Here is an 11,686-nt window from a genome sequence, read left to right as displayed (position 1 = left end):
TGCAGCCAACCAGTTCACCCCCACACTCCATCAGAGGGGCTGTTTTCACTGGTGTCACCTTTGGTGCCATGCCTGAGGGCAGCTGCTCCCTTTGGTTTGTTGCTCTTACAAGATACTTCAGGAAAACCATGTTTCTGAGCCCGGTTCAGAAGAGTGTTTCCACTTAGGACAGCAGTTAATTGCATGGTGGAGTCAAACTGTGATTGAGTGGGACTTGAGTGATGCTTTAAGAGGGGGAACACACAGCCTGAGACCTGGATCTCGTTTACAGGCTGTATCTTCTCTGTTACACCAAGAAGGGCCAGAAGCTGAAGGCCTTATCTGTCTCTAACTTTGAGGGATGGGTGCAAGGAGTGAAAATGAGCACCTGCCCAGAGCAGCAGTTTGGATTTTGTTTGTTCTGTGCGTTGCTGCCTTTGTGAGGTAGTGAGAAGGGAGGGCTGACCATCATTGTTAGCTGCATAGGGCCAATGCCTGCCCCAGAACCTCATCCCAGCTGAGATGGGAAGGGCAATACAGAGTAACCCTTTTCCTTGTTCCTTGTTTCCACAGAGCTTTCACAGGGGATTTATGTTGTTGACTTTCTTTTCCTATTAGTGGGGACTTCACACTCCTTGGGGTTTGGTGTGTGTGACAGGGACCAAAGACATGGCATGGGAAATAGGGTCTTCCCTACAGATCCTTGCTGGGAGACAGCCAAAATCTGTCTGGCTCCCCTGTCAGCCCAGTCCATAAGTAATAAATGTGTTTTCCTCCAGTTTGAGTTGCTTCAGGTTGTTTAGGATCAACCTCTGGCAACAGGTGAGGCTCTATTTTAGTCCATGTTATCTTGAAATTGTGGTTTTCAGTTTTGGCATCCAGCATCAGAAATGTGATATGGTCTAAACTGAAATATTTTCCTCTACAGAGCAGAAAGCACAAAACAGCTTTCCAGTTAGCTTGTTCACTTCTAAGGGTTTTTGTTCTTAGTTTCAGCAGGCAAGCTGAACAAAAGTGACTAAGGATCAGAGACTCCACACGTCTTCAGTTGGAGAAAGTGTGCAGTTCCACCTCTGAAGCAACGTTTCCTAAAATAACAGCCTCTGGAACCTCTGCAATCTGTTTCCCTGTCTCCCAGAACTGAGAAGTCTTTCAGCATTGTGAAGCAAGCTGCAAAATAACAGCCAGAACAAGAGAGCCTCAGTCTCCAGCACGCTATCTGGGGACATATTGGGCTATTATTAGCAGGGGATACCAAATTCATTTTGTAAATATTTGAAAAGCCTTGCCAAGCAGCGTTGCAAAGACACATGGTTTTCTACGAGCCCTGCAGTCATTCAGCCTGGACAAAACACAAGGAAAAAGAGCAGTTTGCACCACACCATCCTGTTTTGTTCTCCTCTACCTGAGGAGATGCGCTTATGCACCCCTTGGGCCAAAGCTGAAAATCCTGCCCCAAACTTTTGACAGAGGGGATTCTTTCTCGGGTGGAAAGGGGATGGAGCGGCTCCCGAGCCCCCAGTCCGGGACGTGCTGGTCCCAGCACACGTCCTGCCCGAGCTACGGACCTGCCAGCAGGGGGATTCCCCCGCAGCCTCCTCTCGTCCCCTCCAAGCACAAGGGACCCGCAATCTCCGTTTGCACCGCTAGAGGGAGGGAAACTACACGGAATTAGAACCTCCCCCGTCCGTCTGTCCGACCCTCCGCCGTAGGCGTGACAGTAAATATTCTTCCAGTATAGTTTTTAACGAGGAATTGCTTCAAAAAATGGGTAAGGTGGGTTGTTTATCGCAGTTTGTGCGCGTCCGTGCAAGAGCTGAAAGCTGCGCTGCCCTGCGGGATGGGGCACCCAGGGTGGGCGGCGGGGATCTGCGGGCCACCAGCGGCTTCTGGCAGCTCCTCTTGGGTCACGTCTGCGGGAAGTGCAGTGCGGTAGTAACAGGCTTAGGAGCCCCGTCCCATCCCCGCGGTAACCGAATCGGTGCGCGGAGGGGGATGTCTGAGGGGCGATGCAGGCACACCCGCCTTCAACGCGCCCGTCGGCCCTTCTTTAGCTTCTCTGCCGTGGCCGGTTCAGCGTGGCTTAGTAATCAAACCACCCTAAATAAGTCTTTATGTTTGGTTTCCTTTCCCTGCCCTCCTCTCCCCTCCCCTGCCTTACCCTTTCTTAACACTTAGGAAAGAAGCAGCACGTTTAACAAAAAGGAAAAATATATTTGAATGAAAGCAGACGGTAACGGAAACTTTAACTTATGGAGAACTTCTTTTCCTTTCAGTTTCTGCACAGAAATTTTGAAATTTGATTAAGAAAAACTCAATGACATTTCCAACCTAGGAATAGGAATGCAGTTGTCAATGAAACCCGCTCCCATTGGCAGTACCAGAGAACAACCTTCACGCTTTCAGAACCTATTTCATCAAACCTGGTAGCTGTTCGTTCACCATCTACCCTGGACTTGGTATAACACACCTGGATACACTCAGCTTTCCTCCCTAGAACAGCACTGAGTAACCACAGCAGCTCGTGCTTAGTCTGCTGAGGGGATGCCTCTCCTCTACCCAGTGTGGAGGGGAGAAAGCAGGCATGATGGAATGAGCTGCTGGTTCCGTCAGAAAACCAAGGATGGGTCTCTGTTCTGTATGTTGGCCATGGTGTAGAACACTGCAGGAAGGGAGCGTTGCTGTCTCTTGGGAGTCCTTTGCTCCTGAGATGTTTTTGAGGGACAACAAGTAGACTTTTTTCTTAAACACAAAAGAGGATGAATACTGATAAAAAATGAACACGATCATGGCTTGTTTGTTGCTAAAGTCTGAACGGAATCAATACAAAGAGACAGCAGTGAATCCAAAGTGAAAAGGAATGTGCATTTTTATTTGTTTTGCTATTTTAAGTATTAGCTGTTATATATTGTTGGTAGGAGGAGAAACAAAAATCTATGTATTTTATTCTTCTTTAATGAAAGAAAGCAAGAATGGTACAGAACTCTGGACAACCTAAAAAGATTAAACCACAGTGACAGTTCCCTAACATGAGGCTTGTAGGAAACTGCCCTTGCAACTGTCTGGGTTTTCATAAGGAAGGGAAAAGGACAGAGCAGAGCAGCACTGAAGGTTCCTTTCCTCTTTTGACACTAAAAGAAGTGTGCACGTCCCCTGTGTGCAAAACCTGGCTTCTCCCGGCTGTGGAAGCCCAGAGGGAAGCTTGGCAGACTGGGACTCCTGGGATGGGACATGGAGGTGCTGGGCAATGCTTTGGGCTCAGCCTTCCTCAGGGACAGCCTGCTCCTGCTGCGGCATGTGTGAGGAGAAGGCAATCTTCTTCATGGGAAGCCGGCCCCAGCCTTATCACTGATGGCTGGGCAGAGAGGATGGGCTCAAAGGAGAGAATGAGTGCCTGTGAGGATGGTGCACCAAAAAGCTCTTGCTGGCAGCAGAGCAGCTGGCCTCTGCTGCTTGTTCAGATTGGCTGGCCCAGGAGGATCCTAATTACAGCACAACTGCTGTCTCCATAATCACTGCGGCAGGAGCCATGTGGGCCAGAAGGCACTGAAAGGGACCTGGATGCAGCAGCAGAAGATATTAGGGCTGCTGTTCTCTGTCCTAGCCACTGAGTAGCACAAAGCCTACCAGATGTCAGGGAGGAAGAAGTGGGTCATCCTCCAAGTCGGCTTGTGCAAATAATGTAATTGACTGCCTGTGTGAGCAATGGAATTGTTCAGAGAGGCTCAGTGATATTTTTTTGAGGGCGTTTGTAGGGAAAGTGCTGGAAATGTGGTGGAGGGCTGTTGCTGTGTCAGATGTTCCCTGAGTGCCAGTAAGGACAGTCACTCACCTGCCCGCACCCGCTGCTGACAGATGGAATCATCCTCAGTGAAAGAATGGAAATGAGGAGAATTTAGGCCCAGTGGTTATCAAGAAGAGCTGTGATGAGCCATGAGAAAATAATGTTTTAGGATGTGAATGTTACTTTTTTTGAATTCCTGGTACGGTCCCAAAGTCAGCTTCTGCAGATACGGTTTGAAATCCAAACAGTAAGCTCAGGCAATGAGCATGCAGGGGGGATACATCAAAACAGATGTAATCTTTGTAGCATGGGCTGTTCGTTGGCAACCAAAAGTTACTGCTGATGCCTGTTGTGTTTAGGACCTGGGGTCAGAGGTGCTCCTGCTCTTCACTTTGCCACACAAAAGCAACAGTAGTGTCACAGTGCTCTTTACAGAAATGCTCCCCCAGAGAAGGATGGAAATGTTGAGCTGTGTCTTTGTTCTGGAGCCTGAGTCTTTACCAAAAGCCTTGTGCTTGGCCACAGACATGAATAAAGGGAGCAAGGCACAGGTAGAATGCTATGTCCTCGTCCTCCTGCTCACCCCCCTCCCTCTGTCCCCCCCCCCCCATCCCTTTCTGTCACATGCGAGAATTCAGTCGCATGCAGCCTCGCTGGGAGCCGGGGCAATAATTGGGATCTGAAACATTGCTGAATGACTCACACACGCTTTATCTATGTCTGTCCACACTGTTGTGGCTTTTCTTGCTGGTGACAACGTGGCGGAGAAGGACAGGGTGAGAGAGCAAGATAGCGTGGATGCGGGGGGCCATGCCAAGGTGACGAGCTGTTTTGCATTGGCATCTGATGGTGCTAATCAGTAACGATGTATTTCAGAAGGTGTCTTTGATAACCACACTTTAATAATTTAACCCTCCTCATATTTTTGGATATATAATTTGTGTGGGGATTACAACCCGAATCTGCTTAGGTGCCTCTGGTTTCTGACACAGCAGCAGCCTTTGAATCAGCGAGTGTCTGCTCTTGCTGCTTAATCTCTGAGGCAGCCAATTTGGGGACAGAAGGAGTTTTTACTTTATCTGCTCCAAACACACTTGTACTTTATTCCTTTGTATTGGGAAAACAGGAAGAAAAAAAAAAAAAGGCCAAAAAAAAAAAAAAAAAAAAAAAGCTGTGTGTGTGAGCACGTGTGTGTGTTTATATAGCATGGGAGACAGAGACAAAACTGAACAAGTGTGGGAGGGTGAGAACCTTTATTGTGCAACAAACTGATGGCACCAAATATGCTGCATTTGTTGTGAGTTAAAAGGTTTATACAAAGATTTTCTTAGTAGTGTCTAAGATCTTAATAGGGTAATTAATCTTTCTAAGTGTTAGTGCCAGATTATGGGATCAGCTATTACCCCTGGCTACAGAGTACTCCTTTGTGTGTTGCTATGAACAGGATGAAGTGATGAGACTACTCCATTTGCCAAACAAAGATATGGTTGCTGCTAGCTTGTTTATGTTTGAAATGCATTTTCTGGTGTAGCAAGAGTAGAAGAAACCACTTCCTTGGGAATTTTGGTGCCCTTTAAAATGAGCCTTATAAAGAGAAGAAGGAAATGAAGCTTTGCAGAGCTTTATAGAACAGTGCATATATACTTTAAGAGACGTAATAGTGAGTTGCTTGGTTTGATTTTATTTTTAATTCCAAAGCAGGCAAATAAATACATAGCTAATGTAATTGCAAGAAGCAGCTGTAGGAATAGATAAAAAGAGGTCTATACTTAAAAACTTTTGTGTGGAATGCAGAAGCCAAACACTTTATTTGAGGAATTAAAATCCAGCTTGTATTGCAATAGGATAGGGTGGGACGTAGGGGATGTGGGAGAGTTTTCCTAAGAAATAGCCTTTGCTTGAGCCTGTTTATTCAAAGGGTGAGTCAAATCTATTGGTTGTTTTATTTAATAGATAAAGGATATTTTTGTTAACTCGGCGATGTTGGGTTGGAGAGTGGGAGTGAGAGAGATGAAAAAGAATGATATCACCCAGTGGCTTTCAGGATTGAAACAACTGGATCATCCTGAAGAAATGGCTGCTTGGCCGGTCTGACATTTCCCACACTACTGAATAAGTAACCTCTCCTCAAGGTCAGCATAAACTACTCCATCCACATCATTTGGTCTCTGGTATAGTGAAGGCTGTCATGTTTCATGTTCTTAAGTGATAATAAAAAGAAAACTACAAGTCTAAGCTGTAATATATATTATAGGTGACTTGAACCTTGGATTGCTCTTGAGCTGACCCAAAAGCAGTCACCTACAAGCAACAGGTTGCATATGGGTGAGTACGCCCTGCATCTAACAGCGCTAGAGAAGCTGTCTGTCATGGAGATCAAATGGCCCAGGCTGCCACGTCAAGTTAGCTTTTCCTCGAGGCACTGAGAGAGAGCACACAGCAGGGCACAGGAAAGCTTTGCTGCGTGGCTGGAGAGCTTGGGAACTTTGCAGAAAAGCAATGAAAAGAACTGTCACAGAGGCTGGGGAGAAGGGGCCTCTCACCTTGCACAGATACCTGCTGATGGTGGCTGTGGCCTAATGCAAGTCCTCCAGTAGGGCCGTTCTTTGTACAAGGGGAAGCTCCTGCCTCAAGGACAGTGGAGGGACATGGCACTTCCACCCATTTCTAGCCACCACGAGTCCTGGTCTGTCTGGGTGGTGGCTTATGGCTGAACAAAGACGGGAGTGAAAAGTTGCAGGCCCTGGTTCATCCTCTCTTTAGTCTCAGCAGGCAGCTTGCACTTATGTAAGGCCTGAGGAAACAAGGGAGAGCCCTGAAATTGTGTGAAACCATCAGAATAAACTCCTAATGCTCTGATTTGGCATAAAGTATGCGTGTATTGAATAGATGTTGGATCAAAATGGCAGTCAGCTAGGTCCAGCAGGTTTATTCTGTTTGTTTATATGGGGGAGGTCATTGATTCCTTTCACTGGACTGCATCACTGAGCCTGCCCATGATGGCAGCGTTCATCCTGCATGGCTGTGGTTGGTGGTAGTTGTTGAAAGCCCATCTGCTGCACTGCCATCGCTCTTTCTGTAAGTCACCTGGGTATTCCTCCTAGAAACTGAACATTTGCCTAAAAACCACAGCAAGCTCTTGGCCCTGTCCTGCTGTCCCAACACTTTGGCAGACTTCTCTTCCATTTCTGCTAATGGGACTTCTCACAATGTGATGCCATAGAGGTATGTTTGAGTTTTAGTATTAGACATCTTCATTGCTTGTATCACATCTAGAGCTTTCTGTGTGAGCTTAAGCTCTTGTCAGTTTTGGGGATTTGTAATTTGATTTACAAATCTGTTTGATTCTGGAAATGATATTGCAACGCAAAATGCTAAAAAATCTTTGAATATAATTGTAGATACCTTATCACAAAGAAACTTTGAATGCTAAGAGAAAAACACACCCTATTAATGCAGGGATGGGATGACCCAGTTGTAGCAGAGACCTTTCCAAGTCGAAAATTCAAATTTAGGAAATACAGAATCAAGCTACATGCCAAAACATTCACTCTTCTCCCCTGGAGCTGATAACACTCACTGGGAATTACCCACCTCCATTCCAGCTGTAGTTGCTGTATTAGCTGGAGCAATATAGAATGGTGGGAGGATTAGATTGAGTTTGGCAGAGTTTGGAGTCCAGTGTGGAATAATTTGGGGATGGGAGAGAGGAGAAGTGCGAGCAAAAAGAGAAATCCTACCTTAATCCAAGGGAGAACTTGGGAATTTCACTTTAACACTGAGATGCAGCAAGTCTCATGTCAAAGACTGGAGGACAAAAGTTTAGCAATGGGGATTTAATGGCGGGTAGGCATGAGATACAACTGACTTAACAGGGTTATCGCTGGGTTGAGGTGATGTGCTGCTGTAGGCTATGTAGCTGAGTAGGTGTGTATGGCTTCCATTTGGTACAGCACACCAACAGCACAGCTGCTGTTAGCAAAAGGAAGGCTCTGGATGCTACTGTACAATGTACCTAAGCCTCTCCCTTCCCGTGCATCTACAATGTGTGTTATAGGGTAACTGAGGTCAGAGGACAGTTATAAAGCTGAATTTTCTTATTTCCAGTAGTTTGCTTATCCAGAATGGTACATATTACTAGATAGCCCAGGCTTTCTGATAGCAAATGCATTTGTCAGTGAATTTCCTAGATTTGTTCAATAGGAATAGAAATAGTGTCAGAATTTTGTTGTTGAAAACAGTGATGACTTAAACAGTGGAAGTGTAGTTTGTTACTTGAGATATCTGTTTCACTAAATAAGGAAATAGGATGTTTTGTGAAAAAGTGGCTGTGCTCTTTCTTATTTAAAAATGATAATATTTTTCTTTTTCCTTTTTTTTTTTTTTTCTTTCCAATGGAATATAAGTTACTGACATGTTTTGAAACATTTGTAGCCCAACAGAAGAGGAAAGGAGCACATGATAAAGAGCTGGGTAGCTGGCGTCCTCTGAGTCCTGCTGGAGCTCAGTCTTCTCAAGGTGAGAAGAGTCTGGACTGTCCTGCATGCACTGGAAACTCCTGGACAGCCCCCAGCCATGTAAGGGCTGCAGAATGCTCTGGAGAGCAGGAAAGGCTTCATAGGAGCTAAGCTGGCCCTCCGCTGCAACAAATGCATCCAAATACCACTTCATAACCTCAGTTTTCGGCATCTCTATAACTTTAGGGAAATGTTGCAATGAAACGTTGCTGCTATTTCAAGAAGCAGCTAAAAAAAAAAAAAATAAAAATCACCCTGGGAGACAAGTGACTTGTTAATAAGTCATGGGACTTTGGTACGCCTCAGGCAACATTTCCAAACTATTGCTCTCCGGATCAGTCGCTATAATTATACCACTTCCCAAGCAGAGAAGAACAATGTTGGAAATTCATCTAATGTGTTATCACAGGTTTGATTCTTGGAGCAGAACAAATGGGTTATTGAAACGTAGTAGTGAAATAGGTGTGACTACAGAATAGTGGGTCAAAGCAAATTCTCATAGAGTAATTAATTCCCACTATCCTACTTGTTCTATTTCATTCTTAGGTATTTAATTACACAGTTTTCCTTTCTTCCTGTCTCAACATATACCACATGGCATTTTTTTTTTCTTTCAGCCTTGCAAAAAGTAAAACTTGAGTGCTTTATTGGAATTATTCTCCTAAAAATAAAACTTTGAAAGGTCTGAGCAGTAGTAGGGCCAGGCTTTGTAATTACAGCTCTGTCTGGAGGGCATGAGATGGACAGGATGTCCTTATGCTGGGTGCTGTGCCATATGTTTTAAGGCAAGAGTTTACAAACAGCAGAGCACTGAAGAAAATCACTGTTTTCTGAACAACTTACAGCCCTTTGTATGAAGCTAAACCCAGCATTTGAAATAGATTCAGTTCAGTTGCAGCAGTGCGTTGCCTGGATATGGTCTGTATCTTTATTTTGTCCTAAAGATATGTGCTGGTATATATATGTATATATATATATATATGAACATATATACCATTTTTGTTTTGTTTTGTTTTGCTTTGCTTTTGCAACACTACTCCTGTGTTACTAGCCTGGAAAAATAAGACTGAGTGTTTTCTTCTAAAAACATTCTCTGCATGTTTAGGTGCTTGTAATGTTCCTGTCATTTTAGTCTTCAAACGCCTACTATTCCAGCAACTCAGCTGATAGCACTACAGAAAGTAAATCTCTCTTAAGCATTTTCCTTCCTCTGGCTAATAGCTAATCTAATAATAGTTTGACTCCTACCACCACAGTAGCTCTCTGTATAAGATGGGTAGTAGGAGGAGGCTACAGATTTCATCTCGTCAGTGGTGATCCAGAGCTACACGAAAGCAGTGTGATGGTGCAGGGTCAGGGCTCTGCCTGGCTTGCTTATTACTGTACAGACACTTATGTTTTCCAGTATTTCTCAGAATTGACATTAAAAAGTCCAGGACAAATGAACAACCTTCCTCCAACAATGTGTTAACCTTACCATCCTCTGTTAGTTTTTAGTGTTTATTTTTCTTCTTTTCTTCTGTTAGTTTTCCTCATTAGTGTTTCTGCATGAGGTTTATATATTTATTTATTTCAAACTCTTACATTAGCCCTAAATGATCTTCCTATTAGTACAGGAAGCTGGCAGCAGCCAGTCTGCAGCCTTTGGATAGCCAACTAATTAAGGGAAAAGCAGGTGTGGATGGATCTACTGAGTCTACAACTAAGTGCCAAAAATTTAAGTTATTGGTCTGTGAGTGGTAGCAGGTGGAACACTGTTTTATGCCTTCAATAGAGAGAAAAAGAAGGGTTGGAGGAAATGATTTTTCCCCTTCATGATTTAAAAGCTCTTCAGAAATACAATATGTTCATTCATTAATAGAAAAAAACAAAACAAAACAACTCATTGTCTTGTATGGGGTTAGTCTTGAAGACAAATAATGGCAGTGCAGGGGCTCTTACTTTCACTGACCTGAACTGGGAGATGTGTGGTCTGCACAGAAATTATTCATATTCTTAGGCTGACGCTTGGAAACATAACTCACAAGTGACTACAGATGCTGGCGCCTATTGTTCCTTTGCGGTTCTGTTTATTTATAAACTTTCCCTGCCTTCCATCAAACGCTCAAAATGTTCTAATCTGCAAAAAGCCTCTTCGCTCAGTGCTAAACAAAAACACAGTCTATTGAACAAAGTATTATGCAAGGGAGATTGTGTCTAAGAATATATTCTCTCCTTGCACTGATTTCTCCTCCTCCCCAATTTCTGTACTTGCTTTCTTCCTTTGTACTGGATTTAGCAATTTATTCAAACACTTCTAACCAGGGGGCGTTTTTCACCAGGGTGCAGTGGCAAGAGACCACAAAGCATTTCACAACACATACAAAATACATTAAAGCACTTTCAGAATGGTATAGTATGGGATAGGATAGTGTTAGAATACAAACGTGTAGAACAGCCACCTAATTACTCAACTGGTTTCATTAATTTTGATCTAGAAGTTGTCTTCATGGATACGTATTAATCTTTTATGTGCAGCGTGTAAATTTAAATGCAAGCAATAAATGAATGCTTATACTAAAGCTTGCATATATCACCCTGGGAAAGGGATGATGAGAACGAAAACCTGGCACTCAAAAACCTCTCATTGTTACAACTCTTGGAGCATCTGACCAAACCAATGGAATAGTGAGAAAGAAGGCTTTCCAGGTTAGATTGATCGTTGTGAATCACGTCGTCTTTTACCCCTGAGTCTAATTCTTAGGGCACTCAAACACAGTGTGACAATGCACATGAAACCTCTGCCCACTGAGCTATAGGATTCTCTGTTTGATAACTTGTCTTTTGCCCCTGGCTCCCCTTTGTAAAAGTAATGAGATATTTACCAGAGCAGGGACTGGGACCGGATACCCAGCCATCCTAGCAAAGTGTACTAATTAGCCTATCTCTCTCTCTTAATGAATTTATACATATTGATTGAGAAGTAGAACAGCTCCAATAGGAGAAACATAAGATTTTTTTTTTTTCTCTCAAAGAACCCTGCAGCCTACATGATAGTTATAACTTCCTCCTGACGGTTAGAGACCATCACTTCTTGCTCTTAATCAGGTGGAAAGAAGAAAAAAACTCTGCTATTTTTTCCTGCAGGGGTGAACAGTCTGGTCATGGGACCATTGCAGCAGGGAGAACAGTCTCCTTTTGTGGGGTGTATCTGTAGATCCTTATTTATCATGTTCTTTCTTTGTAAGCGCCTTAAATAGAAACTCTTTTTTTTTTTTTTTTTTTTTTTAATTGGCATCAAAGAAAAGATTGGCTTGCATTTGCCATGCCAACTACATTCAAATTTTAAAAGCTGTTTTAAATCAAGCTGGAATATTTCCCTTCCTTACACCCTGCTGATATTTTTTTGATTTGATAGAGGAACAAG

The 11,686-nt window shown here is 43.7% G+C and overlaps 1 long non-coding RNA gene across 2 annotated transcripts; it reads left to right on the top strand.

Moving 5' to 3' along the window:
- The first annotated feature begins 465 nt into the window (after positions 1-465).
- Positions 466-8,039, top strand: LOC149918390 (uncharacterized). 2 transcript variants are annotated; one of them, XR_016464935.1, is made up of 3 exons: positions 466-520; positions 759-801; positions 970-8,039. It is a non-coding gene; the product is annotated as an uncharacterized LOC149918390 (long non-coding RNA). The 2 variants fall into 2 exon arrangements; XR_016464936.1 differs by having other exon boundaries at positions 469-801; positions 970-5,895; positions 6,018-8,039.
- Positions 8,040-11,686: the final 3,647 nt, after the last annotated feature.

The sequence above is a fragment of the Phasianus colchicus genome, chromosome 3, assembly GCF_987193195.1.
Source record: "Phasianus colchicus chromosome 3, bPhaCol1.hap1.1, whole genome shotgun sequence".
Lineage (NCBI taxonomy): Eukaryota > Metazoa > Chordata > Aves > Galliformes > Phasianidae > Phasianus > Phasianus colchicus.
This window is presented reverse-complemented; position numbering and strand designations above follow the sequence as displayed.